The sequence below is a fragment of the Podarcis tiliguerta genome (genome assembly GCF_965153285.1).
Source record: "Podarcis tiliguerta genome assembly, chromosome: 6".
In the NCBI taxonomy this organism is placed as follows: Eukaryota; Metazoa; Chordata; class Lepidosauria; order Squamata; family Lacertidae; genus Podarcis; species Podarcis tiliguerta.
This window is the reverse complement of record NC_139539.1, coordinates 75,477,866-75,503,664: the sequence shown is the minus strand read 5'-3', so window position 1 is coordinate 75,503,664 and position 25,799 is coordinate 75,477,866. Positions and strand designations below refer to the sequence as shown.

At 44.4% G+C, this 25,799-nt stretch overlaps 1 long non-coding RNA gene across 1 annotated transcript in view; it reads left to right on the top strand.

Annotated features, from left to right (window-relative positions):
• LOC310679681 overlaps positions 1-5,598 on the top strand; it is a 137,980-nt gene extending 132,382 nt beyond the window's left edge. The window contains exon 5 of the long non-coding RNA XR_014512465.1: positions 5,567-5,598. This is a non-coding gene — a long non-coding RNA (uncharacterized lncRNA). The remainder of the gene's footprint in view (positions 1-5,566) is intronic.
• The last annotated feature ends 20,201 nt before the right edge of the window (positions 5,599-25,799 follow it).

Here is a 25,799-nt window from a genome sequence, read left to right as displayed (position 1 = left end):
GGGATGAAGAGGTCAGGGTCCTCCACATGTTTTTGGCCACCAGCTGCCTTCAGCCCCAGCCACTATGGCCTATGATCAAGGATGATGGGATGTGTAGTTCACCAACTGGAAGGTTTCCCCATTCTAAATTCGGGGTGAACAGCACTAGGGATGGAAGGAACTGCTAATTTCAGTTCTCCAAGGTTCCTAGTTTTCCACTCAGATAGTTATTCATTTCCTTAACATCTGATGGGAGGGTGTTCCACATATAAAACATATTATACTTGTGGAATTGTCCTGCCCTATCCAGTTTTGAAAGCAGCAAGTGCCTTGGGGGTGGGATGCAAATTCCTGAATGGAACAACCTGATCTTCACTTTTCATATTGAAGCTGATTTTCGGAGCCTACCATAAGTTTCCCCTCTTATCCAAATCTTGAGCTGCAGTTCTCAGAGGTTTAAACCTATCAAAGTATGCATTCAAATATGTATTTTAGTGAAAGAAATGCAGGTTTAAGCCCACCTCCTGCAAGGAAATGCACATATTTTAAGTATGTGTTTGGGGAGGTTTTGTTTTTCGAAGTTCTCAGATGAATGCAGAAGCATGATGGAATAGGACTATGGCTAAAAACTGGTTTAGATGGCACAGATAGGAAACAGGTCAATTCCTCCATCCCTAATCTTAACCCTGAAATAAACATGTTAAAATTCACCAAGCTCTGAATGAGACTTTCCATCATTCCCATTGAAAAATAAGAAATCCTCATTTGGGGACTTTGTTCCACGGGCTTTAAATTTTCTTCTCTTATAAATTGCCATTTCAACAGCAAGCAAAAGCAAGATAGTTAATTGCCTCCAGACCCCCTGCCAGACTCCATCAACAAGCTACTGTTAAGGGGGGGAGAACAAGCAAAAAGCAGGCAATCTACTTCCTTGATCTCAGATAGGAGTAAAGCACTCATACTGTAGCATTTACCAGATATGCTCCCCAACCCGCTCTGCCTTGTACTTCCTTCTTCCCACATAGCTAACAAAAGGATAGTACTTTAGTCACATATATCTGTGAAAAACCAAGGGTAATTACAAAACCGCAATCAAGCTGAGAGGTACATTTTAACATAGATTGGGGCTGCCAACATTGCACCCATGGGTGCAAGGGTGCTCTTGAGGTCTTTCCTGAATGTCCACAAAGCCTCTGAATACACACACACACACACACACACACACTGCCTGTTGGTCATGAGATGGATCCTTTCTGCATCTTTGAAAAACACATTGAGCTGATCACATTCCAGTGGTACCTCGGGTTACAGATACTTCAGGTTACAGACGCTTCAGGTTACAGACTCCGCCAACCCAGAAATAGTACCTCGTGTTAAGGACTTTGCTTCAGGATGAGAACAGAAATCGTGTGGCGGCAGCGGGAGGCCCCATTAGCTAAAGTGGTACCTCAGGTTAAGAACAGTTTCAGGTTAAGAACAGACCTCCAGAACGAATTAAGTTCTTAACCCAAGGTACCACTGTACTTTGGGGGGAAGTAATGACCAGAAGGGGTGTTATCCAAACGTGTTTATGGGCCTAAAAAAGCTGGTGACCTCCAAACATAGATGATTTGCGGACTACTGGACCCCATTTTGTTCGTTTGTTTTTTTGTTTGAGCCATTGGGCTGCTAGAGAAAACCTAGGAAACTTATATGTAGCATATTTACCCCTATCAACTGGTTGGAAAAAGATGTTCTCCTTACTATTCAAAAAGGAAACTGTCGGAAAGAATCTCTTTCAAGAACCTTTCCCCAGGGGAATTAGACAGTGAGCAATATAATACAAAAGGGCAGGTTTGTGGCCTTCATGACTAGGTGAGAGATTATCTTTAGGAACTGTGGAGCGGGAGGGGGGAGTTTCTCCACAGTCTAGTCAGCAGCAACCTTTTGTTCTTTGGAGGTTCTGAAATCACAAGGCAGAAATGGACATTACAGGAACACAGGAAGCTGGCTTTTACTCAGTCCATCTAGCTCAATATTGCCTATACAGAGTGGCAACAGAAAGGTTTCAGACAGGACCTTTTCTTAACCCAACCCAGAGACACCAAGAATTGAACCTGGCACCTACTGCATGCATAGCCAAAGCTCTTGCAACCAGAGAAAAACAGCAGCCACAGCTCCATCTTTCTTGCTCCAACCATTCCTTATAGGGTCTACCTATAAGGGTATAAGGAATGCGTGTGGTGCTGTGGGTTAAACCACAGAGCCTAGGACTTGCTGATCAGAAGGTCAATGGCTCGAATCCCCGCGACGGAGTGAGCTCCCATTGCTCAGTCCCTGCTCCTGCCAATCTAGCAGTTCAAAAGCACGTCAAAGTGCAAGTAGATAAATAGGTACCGCTCTGGCGGGAAGGTAAACGGCATTTCCGTGCACTGCTGTGGTTCGCCAGAAACGGCTTAGTCATGCTGGCCACATGACCCGGAAGCTATACGCTGGCTCCCTCGGCCAATAAAGCAAGATGAGTGCCGCAACCCTAGAGTCGGCCACGACTGGACCTAATGGTCAGGGGTCCCTTTACCTTTATAACACATATGAGATGATGTAACTGCACTGGCCATGTTGTTGCTTTGCAGAACTGGCTAGCAGGAGAAGGAAGATTATAGCATTTTAATGTCACATCACATGGAGAAAGGCGGGGAAATATGGTGGTGCGGCTATGTTTCATGTCTTTTTTTTAGTTTACATTTTTATTAAGCCATTCTTCCTACAAGTTTTGGGCAGTGTTCCCCATTTAATCTTCACAATACTGGTGAGATAGGCCAGCTGAGAGATGATACTGGCCCAAGATCATCCCCTAAGATTTATGAGTGAGTTGGGAATCATATCCAAGTTTAACCAACTGAGGTTCAACACGCTATCCAAGATGCCACACTGTCTAGCTCTATCCTAAGTTTGCTCACAGGGGAGCCAGTTACTGGTACAATTCATGACCTTGTTTAAATCAAAGCTGCCAACATTGCCTCTGGCTTGAGTACTGGGTGTAATTTTTGCATTGCATAAAAGTTGACAGAACTGGAAAAGTTGTCTAGGGCTATACAGCTGGGAAGTCATGAGATTTTCCAGCTTCTTCCCATTTCTACACAAGTTTATCTAGAAGTATATCCATCTTCCGCTGAAAGGTGGTATCTAAATTTAATCAACAAGAATATCAAGGTGCTCAGGTAGGTGGCAGAAGAGGGGAGAACACTCTTGTATCTTTAATAGTTGTGTCCTGCTGAAATCCCCTGTTCTGTCCAACTATTGAAGGTACAGGAGCCCTGCCCAATTTTGAATCTGGCCATGTTGTGGGAAAGATGCCCCCACCTCATTGCCTGAGCCCATTGAGAGCCTATCCTGCTGTAAGACAGCTTTGTATCAGATGCACGTCAACAGAGGGGAAAGGGCTGATTGGTATATGGAACTGGGTAGACCTTGCTTTTTAAGAGTTGAGGCCAACTTCAGGGGGCCCTGGGTGCCTGGACACCCACAGTATTTTCACTGTGGGTGCCTGGCCTCCGCACACCACCTCTGCCTCTGCCCGCTGCCTTACCACAATACATGATAACGTGACGTCATGATGTCATGTCGTGTGAATGTGCCACCGGGCACCCACAGTCTGGGGCTGAAGTCGGTGCCTCTGGTTGAAGGTTGCAGTCTAGAGCAAAACCACCTGTGCCCATGGTGTACAAGTGTGGGGTGAGCAGGTGTAGCACAAAAGGTGATGGCTCTGTCAAGCTCTTGTTGTCTCTAGTCTCAGACTCAGTTTTATTGTAGCTGCAACAGAAAAAGTCAGTGCTAATATCCAACGATTGTGAGGTGTTTGCCAACCAACCTGTAAGGAAAACGTAGCCCATCCTTCTCTTATTCCTTCATCTGTATAAATCAGTAGGTTGACATTTTCACAGCATGGAGAAAAGTATGATCAGTTGATAATGGGACATGAGTGGTGCTGTGGTCTAAACCACTGAGCCTCTTGGGCTTGCCAATCAGAAGGCGTTGCGAATACCAGTAATGGAGTGAGCTCCCGTTGCTTTGTCCCAGCTTCTGCCAACCTAGCAGTTCAAAAGCACACCAATGCAAGTAAATAAATAGGTACCACTGTGGCGGGAAGATAAACAAAGTTTCTGTGCACTCTGGTTTCCATCACAGTGTCCCGTTGTGCCACGTGACCTGGAAAAGCTGTCTGTGGACAAAGACCGGCTCCCTTGGCCTGAAAGTACCGCAACCCCATAGTCACCTTTGACTGGACTTAACCATCCAGGGGTCCTTTATCTTTATCTTTACCTTAATGTTTGCACCTCAAGTGACTGTTAAAGGCACAGGTGCAGGGACGGCACAGAGATGGTCCTTTCTGGCTGCTGCCCAGTCATTCATAGCTGTAAATAGTTTTGCTAAGTTTCTTTCCCTACACAGTCAGGCAGAGATGAGCAGAATGTGAGCTTCCGCCTCTTCAATTACAGATCGTAAAAACCAACTCTTCTGTTCAATTGTCTTTCACTTCCCACATAGTGCTTGAAAACAGTTTTCTTAAATTAAACATTGCTTCCTCCTCCACACAGTTGTCTGCTTCCTGCTCACATTATTCTCTCTCTTTTCTGCTTTATGGATTCAAATTGGCTACTTTGTCTACCTCATTATCATCTTTCCCTGCACCCCTCTGCACAGTCAACCAGGGTAAGTTTCCACCAGAAGCATGAGGCTCCTTGGATTTGCCATTTGAAATATCCTCTCTCCATCTGACATTATGCTCTTTTTTATGCGACTAATATTTTTCGAAAGGTCACCGCACAGGGATGAATACGGGGGGACGTTTAGTGTTACAGTGAAAGATATTTGGGAGTCCAGTTTAAAGATTCAAACTCAAGTCTCTCTCCTCTGAGAAGGCCACATCCAGAAAGAAAGAAGGAATCCTTAGCCTCTGAAGGAGTCACTGGAGATGCTGTTGAAATTCTATGTACCGTATTTTTTGCTCTATAAGACTCACTTTTCCCCTCCTCTTATGGAGCGAATGCAGCTATCCCAGTAGCCCAGGCTGCGCAGCTATCCCAGTAGCCAGAACAGCAAGAGGGATTGCTGCTTTCACTGCCTAGCGATCCCTCTTGCTGTTCTGGCTTCTGAGATTCAGAATATTTTTTTTCTTGTTTTCCTCCTCCAAAAACTAGGTGCGTCTTGTGGTCTGGTGCGTCTTATAGAGCGAAAAATACGGTAGTTCTTCAAGTTCTTCAAGTTCTTCAAGATTCAGGAACATACCTTATACTGAATCAGACTACAAGTCTAGTCCAACCTCCTGCAATGCAGGAATCTTTTGTTCACCGTGGGGCTTCAACTCATTACCCTGAGATTAAGAATCTCCTGCTCTACTACATTTAAACTGCAGAAAAGTTATTACTGAAGCAATGCTGTGGCAGCTTTCAAAAGTTTAAGGCATTACTGTGGCAGCTTTGACACAACTGATCTGGTTAGATCTGAATTGCTTTATGCAAAAATTAGGTAGCCAATCCAGAGTTTACCTCTTTCTTCTGTTTATCCCAATGGTCTTATATTTAACAACATTTTCCCCCTCTTTTAGATTTGCTGAGGGGAAGAGGAGGGAAAAACACACCACCGTTGCAATATATCATCACGACATTAAGATATGAAGATGCCACGCAATAGCATCCCTGTCAAATCAGTTTATTTTTCCTCCAGAATGATAAAGTTTCTAAAAACAGCATTGGCTTGAAAACATTCTTGGGTCAATCTAATCAGCTGAAGTGGTTTTTGGAAGAAGCCAAGATAGAGCTGATCCTATTGGAAGTTAACACATTCACTTCCGTGATCTTAGAACAACGTGTCTCTTCCCCATATGCCCACTCATATTTATATGGATTCAGGGCAAGTATGGCTTCCAATCAAAGTGACGGCCAAACAAATATTCCCTTGCAAGTGGGAACAAAATGTTTCTTACCAGTGCTTGTGATTTTCCCCCTGCAGCATCAGGCAGCCAAAGACAGAGCGACAGGCTACGGAGATCATTATTACAACACAGGAATGGAAAATTTGGCAGTGGTTGTGACCCACAAAGTAATGCTACCTGGGAAACTACCACATTTTTTAATCAAGGTGATGATGATGATTTAAAAATGTATGCCACCCTATCCTCGCTGGTCTCGGGGTGGTTCACAACATAAAAACACAATATAAAAACACAAAATGCGTAATAAAAATAAGGACAAGAACAACCAACTAATCCCCCCTCCACAACACATTTTAAAAGGGCATTGGGTGTCAATCAGCCAAAGCCTAGTTAAAAAGGAATGTTTCTGCCTGGTGCCTAAAGTTGTATAATGAGGGCACCTGATGAACTTCCCTGGGGAGAGTATTCCTCAAATGGGGAGCCACTACAGAAAAGTCCCATTCTCATTTTGCCACCCTCTGGACCTCTCATGAAAAAGCCACATGAAGGAGGGCCTCAGAAGATGATCTAAGGGTAGGTTCATATGGAAAGAGGTAGTCCTTGAGGTATTGCAGTCCTGAAACTAAAATGAAAGAACCACACAGTAATTGTGGTGAGCTTCAAGTCTTACTATTGAGCTCTTGACCTATGAGCTATATCCCCATTTGAGAAGACTTATCCCACATGTTGATTTTATATGTAATGCCTTAGTTACAACTGATGACCCAAACCTCTTTTTTATATATTGGGAGTTGTAGCCAAAAAAATTAAAGGGACCTACTGAAATGAATGGACCTAAGTTAGTCATACAGGGACGCGGGTGGCGCTGTGGGTTAAAGCCTCAGCGCCTAGGGCTTGCCGATCGAAAGGTTGGCGGTTCGAATCCCCGCGGCGGGGTGCGCTCCCGCTGTTCGGTCCCAGCGCCTGTCAACCTAGCAGTTCGAAAGCACTCTCGGGTGCAAGTAGATAAATAGGGACCGCTTACTAGCGGGAAGGTAAACGGCATTTCCGTGTGCGGCTCTGGCTCTCCAGAGAAGCGATGTCACGCTGGCCACGTGACCCGGAAGTGTCTTCGGACAGCGCTGGCCCTCGGCCTCTTTGAGTGAGATGGGCGCACAACCCTAGAGTCTGTCAAGACTGGCCCGTACTGGCAGGGGTACCTTTACCTTTACCTTTAAGTTAGTCATAGGGACATGGGTGATGCTGTGGTCTAAACCACAGAGCCTAGGGCTTGCCGATCAGAAGGTCACGGTTCGAATCCCCGCAATGGGGTGAGCTCCTGTTGTTTGGTCCCAGCTCCTGCCCACCTAGCAATTCAAAAGCACGTCAAGCGCAAGTAGATAAATAGGTACCACTCTGGCAGGAAGGGACCTACTGAAATGAATGGACCTAAGTTAGTCATAGGGACATGGGTGGTGTTGTGGTCTAAACCACAGAGCCTAGGGCTTGCCGATCAGAAGGTCCCGGTTCGAATCCCCGCAATGGGGTGAACTCCTGTTGTTTGGTCCCAGCTCCTGTCCACCTAGCAATTCAAAAGCACGTCAAGCGCAAGTAGATAAATAGGTACCACTCCGGCAGGAAGGTAAACAGTGTTTCCGTGCGCTGCTCTGGTTCGCCAGAAGCGGCTTAGTCATGCTGGCCACGTGACCCAGAAGCTATCTGAGGACAAATGCCAGCTCCCTCGGCCTATAGAGTGAAATGAGCATGCAACCCCAGTGTCGTCCGCGACTGGACCTAACGGTCAGGGGTACCTTTGCCTTTAAGTTAGTCATGTTGATTAATCTGAGTGTATTCTGGCTAAGTCTAACATTGGATGCATACAGCCCTACTTTTATACCCCACCTTTCTTCCAAGGAGCTCAAGGTGGTCTGCCTGGTTCTACCCCTCTCCATTTTATACTCACAACAACCCTGTGAGGTAGGTTAGGCTGAGAGAGACAGCATGCTGGCCCAAAGTCACCCATCAAGCTTCAAAGATGAGTGGGGATTTCAACCCTGGTTTCCCAGGACCTGGTCCAACACCACTGTGGCTTCCATATTTGTGAACCCCTTTCTGTTAGATGGAGCCATCTTATTCAGATTGTGCACCTCATCAGGTGTGCTTGCTGCCTGTTCTGAATCCCATGAAGGTATTGTTTTATGGAAAGGCATTTTTGCATGGTTGATGCTCCCAGTTCATACACACCAGGGTCCTCCTCAAAATGCCAGCTAAACACCTGGTTGATTTGTTCATTCTTTATTGGCTGAATTTCTGTACCACATCATGAGAAAAGTTCACCCATATCTAATGTGGCGCGGGTGGTGCTCTGAGCCACAGAGCCTCTTGGGCTTGCTGATCAGAAGGTCGGCAGTTTGAATCCCTGTGATGGAATGAGCTCCCATTGCTCTGTCCCAGCTCCTGCCATCCTAGCTGTTCAAAAGCACACCAGTGCAAGTAGATAAATAGGTACTGCTGCAGCGGGATGGTAAATGGTGTTTCCGCGCACTCTGGCTTCATCACGGTGTCCCGTTACACCAGAAGTGGTTCAATCATGCTGGCCACATGACCTGGAAAGCTGTCTGTGGACAAACACCGGTTCCCTCAGCCTGAAAGCAAGATGAGTGCCGCAACCCCATAGTCACCTTTGACTAGACTTAACTGTCCAGGGGTCCTTTACCTTTTCTTTTCTTTTTTTACCTTACTCACTCATAAGATTGGCCAGGAGTGGGGAAAATGTTGCATGTCATGACCTCACAATATGACATTCATTATTCAGGACCCATTTGAGGTCTAATGTCTAGTTTGATAGACACAGCTATTGAGAAATATAAAAACATTGAGAGTTTGGCTGGGGGTCCTGAGAGATCAACATTCAGAAACTTCCTCAGGCAAAAATTGGGTATCCCTGTGAAAATTGCTGTTGGCAAAGTGCAGCCTTATCTCACAGGATGGTTGTTGCACACACAATGTAAAGTGCCCTGTGGTCTTGTAGGTACGGAAGGGACTGGTTTTGAATCTGAGGGAAAATAAAGAATATGTGATGGGCACCATAACAGAACCCATAAACATCTTCTGATTATGCGTTTCTATAAAAACTATAACAACAACAAAAGTTTGAGGTGTTGAATCACCGAGGCCGTTACATATTATCTGGGATTGTGTGACAAGATTAAATATTTCTGGGAAGTGAAAACTGAAGGAATCCACTTAGTGCTAGGATTTACTCCTCTTCATGACCCGGCACCATTTATCCAAGCAAGTCACTCTCAACACAAAGCTATCTGAACACGGATGATGAAAGATGGATGATGAGATGTTACTGAGGTGGCCAAGAAGCTAATTTTACACAAATGAAAATCCTTGCAGCCATAAAACAGACATAAAACATAAGTGTGTTGGCTTCAGTGGGAAGCTTCTCTCTTCACCTAAATGATTATCACAGGGATGCGTGGTTTGCTTTCATGGGCTTCCCTGATTAACAATTTCTAGTCTCAAAAACCTACGCTTGGGCAGTTTGTTTCTTTCAGAAGTGGGAAGCCCTTTTCAGCCAAAGGGCAACATTTCTTCATGGGGAACCTTCCAGGGGCCACAAACCCAAGCAAATGTGTTCGGAACAATATCAATGTGACTCTTGCCTCAGTACATAAGGCAACATCACATCCACACAAAGGCAGGAATTCAACACTGTGATCATTGCTGTTGTGGCCTGACTGGATGCTGAGGAGGGGTGGGAGGCACTAGCTGGGGAAGAAGGGCAGAAGGCTCACAGGCTGCAGACTGGTGGTTGAATGATGATGAGTGGTCAGCAGGAGAAGACTGAGCGGAGGAGGTGTTAGAAGCTGAAGAGGCAACCGGGTTTAGTGAGCAGGAAGAGTCCGTGGCAGAGAGAAGTTCAGAATCTGAGGCAGAAGTGGAGGCTGGAGAGGAGCAGGGCCAAGAAACAGTGATCAGGTAAGTTGCTGAAGAAACCAGGGTGTCTCTTCAGCCTGCTGTGACCAGCTCCCCTGGTCTCTCAGAACCAGAAGACGAATGAAGAGAGAAGAGCAAAGACAGGCATGGTGACGAAGTCTCAGATTGATTGGGAAGGACCATGGGGAAGAGGAGACTTATACAACCTTGGAAAGGCTGGGGACCTTCAGTCCCCACAACTGCTTCACATGGGCAAGATCTACTGGGACTAGTTGCTGTGCTCACCAGACCTGGCCTCCTGAGTTGGCCTTGTTTCCTTGAAGAAAGAGTTAACTTCACTGATCCCATGTGATTCTTTGCTGACCTGTACCTGACACCTTCTCCTGACATTGTTGTGTCGTTGCAAGCGTTTCTGCTTGCCAGATGGAGCAACCTCCTTCTCCTCCCTTGTGTACTTTTGCGGTGGTCTACCATGTGCTCCCTGCAAGATATTGTACTTTTTTAAAAGCAAAATTTTCAAAACCTATTTTCAAATGTATCTCCATAAGTATGGGAACTAGAAATATTCTTTAAAAAAAAAACTCCCACTAACAACACAATTCTGTGCATGTCTACTCAGAAGTAAGGCCCACTGAGTTACAGGAGACTTGCTGCCAAGCAGCCTGAAGCTCTGAAGAGCTGCATTCTTTAAATGCCTTTAGAACCAACAGGGATCTCTGAGCAGGCAAACAAAACGTTAAAATCAAATACGTATTAACGTGGAGCATAAACCACAAAAGTGCAAACAACCGAGAAATCAATTAAACAGCTGAAAAAAAGAAATTGTCAGAGAACAAATAGTCAGCATCCAAGAAAGAAGCAGAACCAATTAAGGGGCTCTCCGCTGCCCTCTGAAACAGCAGAGCCTTTGGCCAACACCAAAGGGTGATTTGGGGGGTGGAGGGGATGGAGAACTGATTCTCTGACGAGTTTCAAACATTTGGAACCATCTTCTTCTGAGGCTCCAGCAGTGAACAATGTGCTATTCCACATGCAGTGCTGTGTACAGATAGCCTTGCTGCATCTCCATTTCCTATACATCGGTGTCATTTTTGAGCTTTGCAGAATTCTCTTGGCTTCATTATTCCCCACATGATTGACTAGATAATAAGATGTCATGCATTCTCTTCTAGAGTGACACAAGCGAAAATGAACCTTCATTAAAAGAAAGAGAGAGGGAGAGAGAGAGTTAGAGAGTTCACGCTATGTTTCATGTGGGTATAATACTCTCTTATTTACAAATTATTAACTTTCTATTCTTTCTTTTTTAGTTACACATCAGCCCCTGACTCATGAACCATGCGTTCGTTCCATTAGCACAACAATGGGATTTTTTAAAAGGCTGTCACTCTGAAAAACCTCCATTGTACCCGGTGGTTACTGACAACAGTAATTGTGTCATATTTAGGTTGACATGAGTCAGCAATTTGAAAGTCAATTCATGCAGAGGTTGTTGAAGGGAAAGAAAATGGGATTTTGCTATTATACCTCTACAAAGCGATGGTGATGATATAAGAAGCTAAGTTATACCAAATCATGCCATTGTTGGCACATCCCCATGGTGGATAAGGCTTTCAGGGGCAACTAGTCATTATGGTTATATGTTGCCTTCAGTATAAAAGGCAGTGTGCCTACTGTGCTCCTGTCCTACTTATGGGCAACCCATAGCCCAGGGGCAGATTCACTATGAAACTAATGAAACTTAAGCTTCAGGGCCTGTAATCCTGGAGGGTTATGTGCTGCTTGGGGAAGTGCTTTCTTTTGTCTATCCTCTGTGTGTGTGTTTGTGTGTGTGTGTGTGTGCGCGCGCGCAATGCATAATTTTATAAACATGTATCTCAGACGCTTAGCCACTACAGTGATCCATGCAACGGTCACCTCCAGGCTTGACTACTGTAATTCGCTCTACGCGGGGCTGCCCTTGAAGCTGTCCCAGAAACTCCAGCGGGTGCAGAATGCTGCAGCGAGGCTCCTCACAGGGTCTCTGCCATGGGAGCATATTCACCCAGTGCTTTTCCAGGTGCACTGGTGCCCGGTGGAGTACAGGGTCAGATTTAAGGTGCTGCTTTTGACCTTTAAAGCCCTTCACGGCCTAGGACCCTCATACCTCGTACCGCCTCTCCCGGTATGCCCCACGGAAAGCCTCAAGGTCCATAAACAGCAACACCCTAGTGGTCCCGGGCCCTAAGGAAGTTAGATTAGCTTTAACCAGAGCCAGGGTCTTTTCAACACTGGCTCCGGCCTGGTGGAATGCTCTGCCTCATGAGACCAGGGCCCTGCAGGATCTGATTTCTTTCCGCAGGGCCTGTAAGACAGAGTTGTTCTGCCTGGCCATTGGCTTGGAGCCAATTTGATTCCCTCAACCTCTTTCTTTTTTCTTTTTCCTTTCTCCTCCTGTGATGAGGCTGCATTTTAATATTTTAATGTTTCAATATTTTAATTGTTGTATTTTAATCTTGTTTAATCTTGTATTCATTCAACTTGTTTTTATTATTGCTTGTTAGCCACCCTGAGCCCAGCCTTGGCTGCGGAGGGTGGGGTATAAAAATTATTATTATTATTATTATTATTATTATTATTATTATTGAAGATGAAGTACAAGGCCGAAGACCTTCACTGAACATCGTGTTTCTTTATTTGCCACATTTACCGTATATTCCACCTTTCTACCCAATGGTGCTCAATGCACCTAACACCCATGTAAAAGCCCGCTTTAGTTGTCCAAGTGTGTAGGAGGCATGGATCAAGGCATGCTGGTAAGTTCTGAATAGGGCTTGTAGGTTGGAAAACAGTTTGTCTCGTGTGCTTATGAGCCGCCCTATGATCAAGAACCCAGCATGATTGGAGAAATTCAGTGAATTTGTCCCATCCTCCCCACCATTTTATCTGCTCACAACTAGGGCTGGGCCATATATCAATATATCATCCAAAACAGGTTTGAAGTCCCCATTGTGATATCAGTTTCATAGTTTTTGACCTGACAATATATCGCAAATCATGATGTGTGTTAGGGCTGGGTGGTATATCGTCCCAAACTGGTTTCAAGTCCAAATCATGATATTGGTTTCATAATTTTTGACCTGGCAATATACTGTGAATCGTGATGTTTTTGTTTGTGTGTGTGCTGTGCAAAAATCACAATGTGGGGGGAAACTGTGAAGCCAGCCAATGCTTTTGCATAGCTCCATCCTTATTTCAGACATTGTGACAAGTTGAATGATACCACCTTGAAACTGCATGTAAACAAAGGCTCTGGATTGCCTAAGGCCACCTGGTGATCTTCATGGCTCAGCAGGGATGTGAACCTTGAGCTTCTTTGCCACACAAGTTCTACTCCTATAAAATTCACCCATATCTTAATGGATACAAAGCACTATAAGAAATTGATGCTGAAGTCCTTCGGTGCATTATTTCCAGATAGTGCATCTAAACCACACTTGATGGTTATATTTTCAGGGCAATGCAAAAACTGTACAGTTCCAGGAGGAACGCTCAAGAGTGTGACAAGGACAAAGCAGACAATGCGGCAGTCACTGAGGTCAAACTGCCAAGTGCATATCGTAAGGCATACATCATCTGTAGCAAACGAAAGCACACAGAATATTGGAAAAGTTCACCAAGAGCATTGACCTTCTAAACATGCCCCTTCTTTCATAATAAGTAATGAAATGCAGCCACTTTTCTGTCATATGGATCATTTTTAAGGCTGGTAATTTTTCCCCCTGTACCCAAGGTAATTAAATAAAACATCATTGCCACCATAAAAAGCATAACCCACATATTTCCGCCTCTCCCGGTATGCCCCACGGAGAGCCTCAAGGTCCATAAATAGCAACACCCTAGTGGTCCCGGGCCCTAAGGAAGTTAGATTAGCTTCAACCAGAGCCAGGGCCTTTTCAGCTCTGGCTCCAGCCTGGTGGAACGCTCTGCCTCATGAGACCAGGGCCCTGCAGGGTCTGATTTCTTTCCGCAGGGCCTGTAAGACAGAGTTGTTCTGCCTGGTCTTTGGCTTGGAACCAATTTGATTCCCTCCCCCTCTTTCTTTTTCCTTTTTCCTCTCTCCTCCTGTGATGAGGCTGCATGTTAATATTTTAATGTTTCAATATTTTAACTGTTGTATTTTAATCTTGTTTTTAAGTTGTATTCATTCAACTTGTTTTTATTATTGCTTGTTAGCTGCCCTGAGCCCGGCCTTGGCTAGGGAGGGCGGAGTATAAATAAAAATTATTATTATTATTATTATTATTATTATTAATCTGGAAACTTTCTAGTCTTCCCAGAAAACACATGTCCAAAGAGTGTTATTATTGCTCTGTTTTGTTTGGGAAGCAGAAAATAGGGCATATCTTCTCACTGACATTGACAGTCATGGTGGGGTCTCTGGACCCACCCTATTTATAATAAGCCTGCAACTTACACAGGGGTTACATTCCAGGGATCACACCTAAAGCCAAAATTGTGTATAGTCAAAACATATTGTGTTCAGTTGTGCATGGAATTGCCAGCATCTTTTTTTCTCTGACACCTGCCCCCTTTCCGCCCTAATTTTAATTTTTAAAATAAATGTTTTGCCGAACACATAAAACTGAATGCACACAAGTTAAATGTGCGCAAGTTGCGGGCTTACTGTATACATCGGGTTGGTCAAATCTATCACTTTCTCTTTTTTCAAATTTTAATTAGTTCTTACATTATTACAATACTTCAATCAAAATAAAAACACATTTTAACGTTTTACAAAGCTTTCTATATACATGTATCCAAATATCATTGTTCATTTTCACCCTTTTGTGTCCCTGTGACCTCCCTCCACCTGTGTTTGGCATCATTAAATTATTTACATTATCCTTTACTCTGTGATTAATCAATATTCTTTGCATGTTAACCAAAAAAAGGGGGGCCTCTTTTACCATAACTTTGTGGATTTCAGTCTAAACATATCAATAAATTACTTTTGGAAGCTCGTTTTACCATCTATTCATCTACACATTCCCATTAAAAATCAAATCTGTCACTTTCAGTTTCTCTCAGTTTCTCATTTTTCCAATCTGAAGTTCTTCTTTACATTTACATACCAGTTTTTCTTTTAAGTTCTCATGTGAAAACTCGTCAGTGTTTTAGTGCCAATTTCTCCGAATGTTCGTGTGCAATTTTTCCTACAATGAACATTTTTGCCTCTATATGCACAATTAACCCTAGCACGTGCATTTTTATATACAGTGGTACCTCGAGTTACATACGCTTCAGGTTACATACGCTTCAGGTTACAGACTCCGCTAACCCAGAAATATTACCTCGGGTTAAGAACTTTGCTCCAGGATGAGAACAGAAATCATGCTCCGGTGGCGCAGCAGCAGCAGGAAGCCCCGTTAACTAAAGTGGTGTTTCAGGTTAAGAACAGTTTCAGGTTAAGAACAGACCTCTAGAATGAATTAAGTACTTAACCCGAGGTACCACTGTATATTACATGGCAGGAGAACTGAATTGCAAAATTCAGAGAAGTGCAAATATGAAAGGATGGCTGTGTTTCAGTTCTGAAATTGTATCAAAAAGTGTGAATTAGGTAGGTTCACCTTTAAAGATGTTCTGGCTCTAATTTCTTCCCCATCTCTAACGTACTTGGAGGCACTCCAATTGTTTAGACTGGTTTTCATTTGAAAGCTTTACAATTCCCCCCCCCCCATTTTTGCTTTGGGGGATCTCTGCACCCCATTCCTGATGTAGCTTACTAACTTCATCATGCGATCCACCTCTGTGACTTCAAGGATCATAATCCAAAAGGGGGGCTTCAAAAAGTCCAGCAGTGAATGGCTCAGTATGGCACAAGCAAGAACTTCTTGTAGCCTGCCCTAAGATTCACCCCATTGATCAAGATGCAAACCTCTTCCAAGATTACTTAGAGGGTGACATTGATTTGTAGTTCACTGGCTTCACAAAATTGCTGACCTCTTAAGTACCTGTGCCCACCCCTATAAAATTGGAAACTGCCATTCAAAATATGGTTCGCTCCTACATCTTCTTCTATCTTCACAATTCATGGCATGGCATGTGTATGAGACACAACTGATGGGATCTGTCATAATCCTATCTTAATAAGTAGGAATAAGTTCAAAACGGAACAGCTGATGTATGGCATAGTCACTGCCAGTTCTCTAAGGGGCATTTGATCTTTCCCCCTTGATGTTAAATATATGCCAAAGGTTTGCGATTTTGAGAATAATATATGTGATGCATAATCATGGATATAAGGAATGAACTTCTCCAGTAGCGTATTTGAGTACAAAATGGCCATAAATCAAGATTTCTGTTTTCCTGTTTGTCATAGTTTTGCTGATATATGCCTGTTAGAATTATAGCCTCCTGCATTTTCAATGCAAAGTAGAAAACAGTCTGGAAAATATGCAATGGCCTCAGCTTCCATTGAAGATCTAGAATTTTGAGATCCCCGGCACTTATAACCAGCTATGCAAGCTGTCCATTTCGAACTGCATTTGCTCATTTAAATCTTATGCCTTTGTCTCATTTTCAGTTTGGCCAAAACAATTGAACTCAAGTAGTCTTCTGGCTTAAGTCATTTCAGTCTTGTGGACTGAGGATTTGTCATATAATTTGACTACAGGGGAGATTCCCTGCCCCACTCTTGTTGACATAGGTCAGCGTAGTTCAAGGGGACAGCCAATCACAGTAGTAGCAGATTAAGGCGTTGTAGAACGGAGAGGTTTGCAAGTGAGATTGTTTGTATGGAAAAACCTCACCTCAAAAAGTAAATTGCAGAGCTTGAAGTACCTTCAGAAAAGGGTAGCTAAAACGATCAGCCCACAGAGTGGTGCATGCTCTAGTTATCTCCCGCTTGGACAACTGCAATGTGCTCTATGTGGGGCTACTTTTGAAGGTGACCCAGAAACTACAACTAATCCAGAATACGGCAGCTAGACTGGTGACCGGGAGTGGCCGCCGAGACCATATAACACTGGTCCTGAAAGACTTCTGGGACATTTCCGAGCACAATTCAAAGTGTTGGTTCTGATCTTTAAAGCCCTAAAGAGCCTCAGCCCAGTATACCTGAAGGAGCATCTCCACCCCCATTGTTTAGCCCAGACACTGAGATCCAGCTCCGAGGGCCTTCTGGCAGTTCCCTCCCTGCGAGAAGTGAGGTTACAGGGAACTGGGCAGAGGGCCTTCTCAGTAGTGGCGCCCACCCTATGGAACGCCCTCGCATCCGATGTCAAGGAAATAAACAACTATCTGACTTTTAGAAGACATCTGAAGGCAACCCTGTTTAGGGATTTTTTTCCATTCTTAATGTTTTACCATTTTTAATGTGCTGTAAGCCACCCAGAATGGCTGGGGAAACCCAGCCAGATGGGCAGGGTATAAATAATAAAATTGCTGTTGTTGTTATTTTATCAAGGAGCTGGAATAAATCCCTCATGGGGCAAAGTTCCAATGTTTTGCGCTTCTTAGTTTAGCAGTAAATGAATACAAAGTGGGACATGATAGAAGCAGAGGTCTGATGGCCATCTGTCATGGATGCTTTAGCTGAAAATCTTGCGTTCGACTAGATGACCCTTGGGTCCCTTCCAACTCTAAGATTCTAAGATTATATGATTTTATGATTATGTATGGTGTTTAGAACATGGATGTCTTTTTCCCCCATCACTCATACATAATACATGAAGACATCCAGTGGAGCAGAACAACCGAAGAGTCAAGAAAGACAAAAGGGAGTAATTCTTCACACGGTGCATGTTAGAGATAAGCTGGATGAGGAGGAGTGGTCAGAGCCCATGAGCCCCCCCAGAGAGGGCTCAGAAGATAACAACTTAGAGTTTGGATCCTGGTAGTGGGACACTGAAAAGGGACGCGGGTGGCGCTGTGGGTAAAAGCCTCAGTGCCTAGGGCTTGCCGATCGAAAGGTTGGCGGTTCGAATCCCCGCGGCGGGGTGCGCTCCCGTTGTTCGGTCCCAGCGCCTGCCAACCTAGCAGTTTGAAAGCACTCTCGGGTGCAAGTAGATAAATAGGGACCGCTTACTAGCGGGAAGGTAAATGGCGTTCCGTGTGCTGCGCTGGCTCGCCAGAGCAGCGATGTCACACTGGCCACGTGACCCGGAAGTGTCTTCGGACAGCGCTGGCCTCCAGCCTCTTTGAGTGAGATGGGCGCACAACCCTAGAGTCTGTCAAGACTGGCCCGTACGGGCAGGGGTACCTTTATCTTTACCTTTAGTGGGACACTGAGAAGCAGTCAGCAGAAGGCATGAGCTTGGAGCTGATAGAAGCAGGAGACTGGAGTGATCAAGGGGGTGCTCAGGAGACAGAGGGCCTTCTAGGACAGGATTAGAAGCTGAGAGTCACAGCATGTGCACAGACAGTATCAGTCCTGCTGACTCTCCTCCCCCTCTGACTCCCCGCTTACGGAGGATCCTGCACATTGCTGAGCAATGCACCAGACATGCCCAGAGAAGAAGACCACCCACACCCACCCTAATGCAACCTTTGTCTGCTTGGGAAGCATCCAGAGTGAGAGGTTAGAAGGGGAAGGGCATGCCTAGAGCTCCGTTTCTGCAATGCCTTTGTTGAGTTAAGACGGACCAGTGACATTGCTATATTGTTGTTGTTTTTCTGCTAATAAAAAGCTAATTGCATTCTGTGCCTTTCTGTGTGTGTGCCTGCCCTGTGGATGACCTGGCTCGTTGACAGCTCCTTGGCAGTGCATCCTTAAACTATGGAACACACTCCGATAGGGGGCTGTGATGGGTATCAACCTGGATGGCTTTGAAATGGGATTAGACAAATTCATGGAGGAGAAGGCTATCAATGACTACTAGCCTCTGAATACCAATTTATGGGGATCACAAGTGGCTTGAATACTGCTCCACTCAGGTCCTACTTATGGGGTTCCGATACACATTTGGCTGACCACTGTGGGAACAGAATGCTGAACTAGTTGGGCTTTGGCTTGTTCTAGCAAGGCTCTTTTTGTGTTCTTATAAAAGGAGTAAATTTGGATGACTTTTTTATCATCTCTGACATATTCTGGATATAACGATTGTTGAAGAGGCTGAAGTTTTCACTTCACTACTATGAGAACTGCAGGTGAAAAGTTCAAGCTTCTGATGAACGCTCCAGTCAATTGGTCATTGTTCAGGTTCCGTAAAAAGGAAAGGAAGAGAGTTCAACCCTAAATGGACTTTGGGCTGATGCCAGGGCCAGAAGCTCTTCTACAACAGGCCTATCGAACCCCTGCCACTTTCTACAGAGGTTCTGGGCTGTCATGGGACAGGACTGAATGGTGCCCAGGCTGTCCCTCAGCCACAACATGCTCATTCCCTATACCCAGAGGTCTCTGGCACAATGAGAACGTGATGTTAACTCTTCCGCTTTCCGGTGCTTTGTCATATGCTTCCATTTCTCAACAACAGTAACAAAATGAAAACAGAGCTAAATAAATTATTTTTACTCAGTTCTGAAGCACCTTTTATTAAAGTCAGCCAAGTTAAAAAGCGTCAGTGACATTTCCACACTTGTGCAAACACAGTAAAACTATACGGTTTCCTGCCATTTGTTTGTTTCCTGATTTTTCCTTCTGAGTCAGAAAGGGGTCTGTAGCTCAGTGGTAGAGCCCATGTTCTGTGTGGGAATGTTCAGGAATGCAGGAGAGGATATATTGTCTGATTATATCCTTATCCAACTTGTGTTAACAAGTTCCACAATTTCAGCAGAGTAACATTCCCCTTAATTTTAAACTTTGCAACGGATGTGTTTGCTCAGGCTCGCTAAAGCCTCTATAATAACTGTTCTGGTATTTTCCCCTTATTCCCTCATAAAATAGAAGAGACGACACAGTCTTTTACAAAAGTATAAAAAGAGTTTACTCACACTCTGTTCACAATCAGATCCCAGAAGGCAGACTTAGCTTAATGAAGTAACATACACTTGGAATCTCATAAGAAGACAGTCCCTCTGTCCTCTCTTGGCTGGAAGCCAAGAGGGCATCTTTGGCTTAGTAGATGTTGTTTCTTCGTTGCATGTGGTGAAAGAGAGAGAGATGGCTGCCCTGCCCTGTGCTTTTGTCATTACCTGCACAGGTGAGGCCACACCCACCTCCAGTCACATGCAGAGGAAGTCTGTCCCAGTCCAGAAGGAAACAGGAAGTTTACCTGCTGGCTGGACAAACATTCCTCCCCATGTGTAAACATGTTCACTCTAGGAATGTTGTACTTGACTGCTCTTGTGTTTCACATTCCACATTCTGCACGCAGAACGTCCCAGGTTCAGTCTCCACATTTTCCAGATAGGGCTGCAAATATCGCCTGGGGAGTTTCTGCTGGTCAGTGTCTACTCTGAATGAGATAGACCCATGGTCTGCCTTGAGAAAAGGCAACTTCCTATATTTCTTTTTTAAAAAACCCAGCTTCACCTTCTGTCACTTCGGATTCAAATTAAAATAAGACCACATACAAGGGATAAATTGGAAGACCTGGGAATTATGCCAACCCCAATCAATTTTACCAAAGAGTTTCTGCATCAGTAATAACTTTCAGAGCCTCCAGAGTACCCTCCCTTCATCCCAGGCTTCAAAGTGCTTTACCAGGCAATCCTAAACTTTAATTACATGGGGGGGGGGGGTAAGCAGAGCTATGCCACCACTGCAACACAGAAACAGCTGCTGTATCTTAGAGGTGCTCATCTCAGAGGAAAGGGGAAAACACACTACTTGCGGTGGGGGGGGGGGAATCCAAAAATGATGCAACAATGGCAGCCACACCTTCACTTCCATGGAAACACAGGCAAAACCCACGTATCAGGGCTTGGCCAGCAGTGACACCCATGTGCCGCCTGCATATGGAGGAAGCCAGCAAAGCAAAGTCAAATGGGGACATCCCTCCCCCCTCCACAGTCTATCTCCCTGCCATCAACACACACACAACAGACAAAATGAAAATGTCAATGTAGCTCAATGAGCTACAGTGGCAAAGCCAGCAACAGCTCCACTATCTCCGGTCCTCAGGGATCCCTGCAGAGAAGGGTTCAAATTTCCACATGCAACCCTCAAGCACTATTTTCGATCACAGAATGGAAAGGGAAGGAAGAAGGGCCCTTCAAGAGACAGAAAATAGGTACAAATCAAATGATTTGGAGAACTGGGGACAAGCTATGGGCTATATATACCCTAACTTCTTTTTTTTAACTATCCAACTTAAAACTAAATCAATTTACCACATGTTGTATTTGAAGATCTTTTTTTCCTTTAGTTCTTGTTCAGCTTCGTTAGTAGGTATATTAGGGAGCAAGACAACTATATAACTTTCCTAGTGCCGAGCAGAGGATAAACAGCAGTGGCAAGACTATTTTATTTAAGCTGGTGCTCACAACAATTTCTAGGAACAGCAATTAACTGACCTTCACTTTTTAAAAAGCTGCAATCCACAGTTCATTTACTCTGTAGAGAAGTCCCATTAAAATCAGCGGTACAGCTTCGATTAGGTGGATTTTGAATTAGAGCCAAATACATTTCCCATGTACATCTCTGTAGCTAACATTTTTTAAAATAATTGCCATCATAAAAACACAAAATTGGTACAAAGACCCCGTGGTTTTCAACAGTTTCTTTCAGAACAGCACTTTGAGGAGTTGTGTAACAGAACTGATGTTTGAAAACAAAGGTTCCTGAATAGTATTTGTATATCTTAAATCTTTGATGGGTCAAAGTTCGTTTTCAGCTACCTGAAAACATGATAGTTTTGTTTTGTTAAAATCTAATTCTCTATATTCACCAGATTTGTATCTCACTGTATGTATAAGCCCTAAAATGCATTTTAACTGAGGAATAATATAAAAGCGATCTAAAGAAATAATGTTAGCAATGTAGAAAGGCTGCAGGGTGAGTTCAAGGCTGAATCCATACTTAGCTGGGAGCGGCGTAAGGAGATTTCATGTGGGTTCTTCTCATGGGCCCAGGGGCACTCTGGGAAAAAGAAGATGGCAGGCATAAACCTTGAAAGCTTTGCTCCATAGCAGTGTGCCCACTCTGTAAACAGGCAAACAGTTTAAGAAGAAAGATATGGCAACAGCTTTGAAGACCACCTGGTATGTGGAGGGAGAAGATTGAAGACCAAAGACTGACCTGTCAGTGCAAAGAGTTTTCCTTCATCAAAATATTTTACAGAGGTTAGAGGAAAGGGAATGAACAGAACCCTTTTCCTTTCCCCTGCCTGGTGACACAGGGGGAGGGGAGCAAGTGATGAGGCTGAGTGGCTGTAATGGCAGGTTCCTTCAAATCTGGCAGTGCCACTGTTGCCCTAAAAATTTTGCAGTATCTGGCAGGCAGTACGAACAAGATTTGAGGGGGTTTTGTGTGTGTGTGTGTGTGTGTGTGTGTGTGTGTGTATTTCGAGCCTCCATTCCACATGGAGTCCATAATAGAGCACATTACTCATGGACCACATTCAGCTTGCCAGATTACAAGTTGTACATGGCTATTCCAGAGTTTGCACTATTGTCTTCTGTCCTATTCACCTTTCGCCTCGTTATTCAACAGAGCACAATAAGGTCCTGAGAAGCTTTTAACTATACAGTTAAGAGCCAATTCAAATATGGAGTTTTGGGGGTGGTACTGTCCTTCCATGTGACCGCACCATTTCTGATGTTACAGAATATCAGTATAGTACAGGGGTCAGCAAACTTTTTCAGCAGGGAGCCGGTCCACCGTCCCTCAGTGTAAACTATATGCTGATCTCCAGCAGCAATTTGTAGATCAACTCTGTACCCCAAAAGGAAACCAGAGTCAGAGGTCATATATTTTCTATTACTGGGGTATGATCAGGAGCTCACCAAGTTAGTGGCTAAATATCTCTATTTGGTTTTTTGTCGTCGAAATACACTGCAGACGTCTGATCTCCCTGGAGACCAAGAGATGTGATGATAGAATGCTCTGCCTTCTTTCTTTTAGCAAATGTTTTTTATGCCACTGGGGAAGTGGTAATTCTGTATTGATTTGTTTTGGATGTTGTATGTGATGCCAATAAAAGGTTTACTACTACTACTACTACTACTACTACTACTACTACTGTTCCTCAGACCTTGTGGGGGGCTGGACTATATTGGGGGGGGGGGGTGAATGAATTCCTATGTCCCACAAATAACCCAGAGATGCATTTTAGATAAAAGGGCACATTCCACTCATATAAAAACCACTCTAATTCCCAGACCATCCACAGGCCAGATTTAGAAGGCGATTGGGCCGGATCCAGCCCCTGGGCCTTAGTTTGCCTACCCATGATATAGTAGTCAAAAAAAGAAGAAACAGCAAAGTGGTAAATAGTGGCAGGGACATTCTGATAGTGATAGCAAAGGACATTATTATTTAGCTTTTTGTGATTTCCAGCAATAGGTTAAAAAAAAAATCAGACTTTTTTAAAAGTCTTCAGATTTTGCAGTTCACTGCCCTGATAAATGGAAGAAGTCCCTTTGAAGCAGCATTAAAAGGGAGGCCTGGTGCAGTGTGATCACTGCTAAAAGAAATCAAAACTGTGATATTGTCAGTAGAAATATTGGAACGGCAGGAGATGGACTAATTTGAAGTTGTTTCATTAGCCATAAAGCCTAAGGTTATAGTGTTACATCTCTGCAACAGAAGAATGCCATTTTAGTTGTTTCTGAATGAGTTCAAAGGGGTCCTGAATATCCAGAGCCTATGGCAGCAATTTGTGCATCTTTGATAGGCTATTACGTGCCACTCACTTTGCAGAAGATGTGGCATGAAACCGCTGTAACTGATATGTGCTCAGGTTGAATCTCTGGCCACTATGGCGGAACTCTGCATTACAAGGAACATGGGGCTGCCACTAAAATTAACACCCCTGTGTCAAGTTCTCCCCTTCTAGTAAAGCTTGTCCTGTGTCCTTGTGTCGTCGTCACGTCAGTGATTTCTCCACTCTTGCCAATCCTTGCTACAATTTCAGGGTATAATAATAATAATAATAATAATAATAATAATAATAATAATAATTTATTATTTGTACCCCACCCATCTGGCTGGGTTTCCCCAGCCACTCTGGGCGGCTTCCAACAAAGATGAAAAATACACTAAAATGTCACATATTAAAAACTTCCCTGAACAGGGCTGCCTTCAGATGTCTTCTGAATGTCAGGTAGTTGTTTATCGCTTTGACATCTGATGGGAGGGCGTTCCACAGGGCGGGCGCCACTACCGAGAAGGCCCTCTGCCTGGTTCCCTGTAACTTGGCCTTTCGCAGTGAGGGAACCGCCAGAAGGCCCTCGGAGCTGGACCTCAGTGTCCGGGCAAAACGATGGGGGAGGAGACGCTCCCTACCATTAGGCAGAACAGAGGGCAGTCGTTCCAGGCAGTAGATGCTGCGAAGATGAGGGTAATAGTGAGATGTTGAATGAAAGGTAAATTTAAATGAGGATTAGACACATTCATGCATACCCCCCAACATTTCTCTGATGAAACTGGGGACGTTCTATTCCATTCCCTCCAACATTTCTCTCATGAAAATAGGGACATCCTATTCCATCTCCTCCAACATTTCTCCCATGAAAATGGGGACTTCCTATTCCATCCCCTCCAATAGTTCTCCCATGAAAATAGGGACATTCTATTCCATTCCCTCCAACATTTATCCCATGAAAATAGGGATGTCCTATTCCATTCCCTCCAACATTTCTTTGATGAAAATGGGGTCATTCTATTCCATCCCCTCCAACATATCTCCCATTAAAATAGGGATGTCATCTTTATTGAAGACAGCTGCTAACACCAATGGCTGTGTTCTAGCTCCACCTTTGGAGGCAATGTACTTCTGAATACCAGTGGCTGTAAACTGCAGGAAGTGGGAGTGCTGTTGTGCCAAGTTCCTGCTTATGGACTTCCCACAGACATCCGCTTGGCCACTGTGAGAGCAGAATGCTGGCCTGGATGAGCCAGGCGCCTGGTGCAGCAGGCCCTTCTTATGTTCTGACATAGGCCTGTGTCCACCACACATCTGTAAGCCTACCTGCTGCTCTTGGGTGTGGTGGAAAGCATTGCCCTGTTGCCTGTGATAAAGCAAGATTGAATTGCGTGTCTAGACACCACAACCACCCCTCTTTGGAAAATAAAACACACTAGGTCATAGATATTAGGTTAATTGTTATTGGGCAAATTTTGGCCACAACTTTATTGATTACAGAATGTGAGCAGTATTGGCTTAGGCATTGAATGGACCTGACTCCTGCCGGTTGCGCAGAGAATCCGGTAAGGGTAAACCACCAGAAGGGGGAGCCCCATCGATGCAGACCAACTCAAGCTCCCCCAGAGGAAGCCCTCTGGCTCATGCCACAGATTTAAACAGTCCTGGCCACGCCCACCACCAGCCAGCAGATTGGCTGGCCAGTGGCTGATGTAGCCAGGATCCTCCAGGCAACGTGGGACTTCGTCCCCGCCCCTGGAGGGGAGTGGGTGGCCACGTGGTCCACTGCAACACCTCCCCATGGTGAAGTGGAGCAGATTTGCAAGCCCAGTCAGCTTTGAATGTGAAATGTGGACTGAGGAGGGCACCATCTTATCTTTCCCCACAGGCAGCAAAATGACTTGGGCTGGCTGTGTGCACTTTGAATTTAAAACAGATTACCACACTGTGGGTTTGTGTGTGTGTGTGGTGTTTTTTTTAAAAAAGCAAATATTGTTCCTATTAGTGTTCCAACCATATTGAACGTTCTACTTATGAAGTCTCTTAAATTCAATATATAATGCCCAGAATGTAAATGCTAGAGAGCAAGAGAGGAGGTTTTAGCTGCAATGTATGTGTAGCAGTCCTGCTATTATCAAAGATTCTTCTTCTTTTTTCTTTCCGGTGGCCTCGCTCTGTATGAATTTTAATCAGAATGCATCCCCTCTAGAGCATGTCGTCTTGGAGGGTTCCCACCTCCCCCCGCAAAC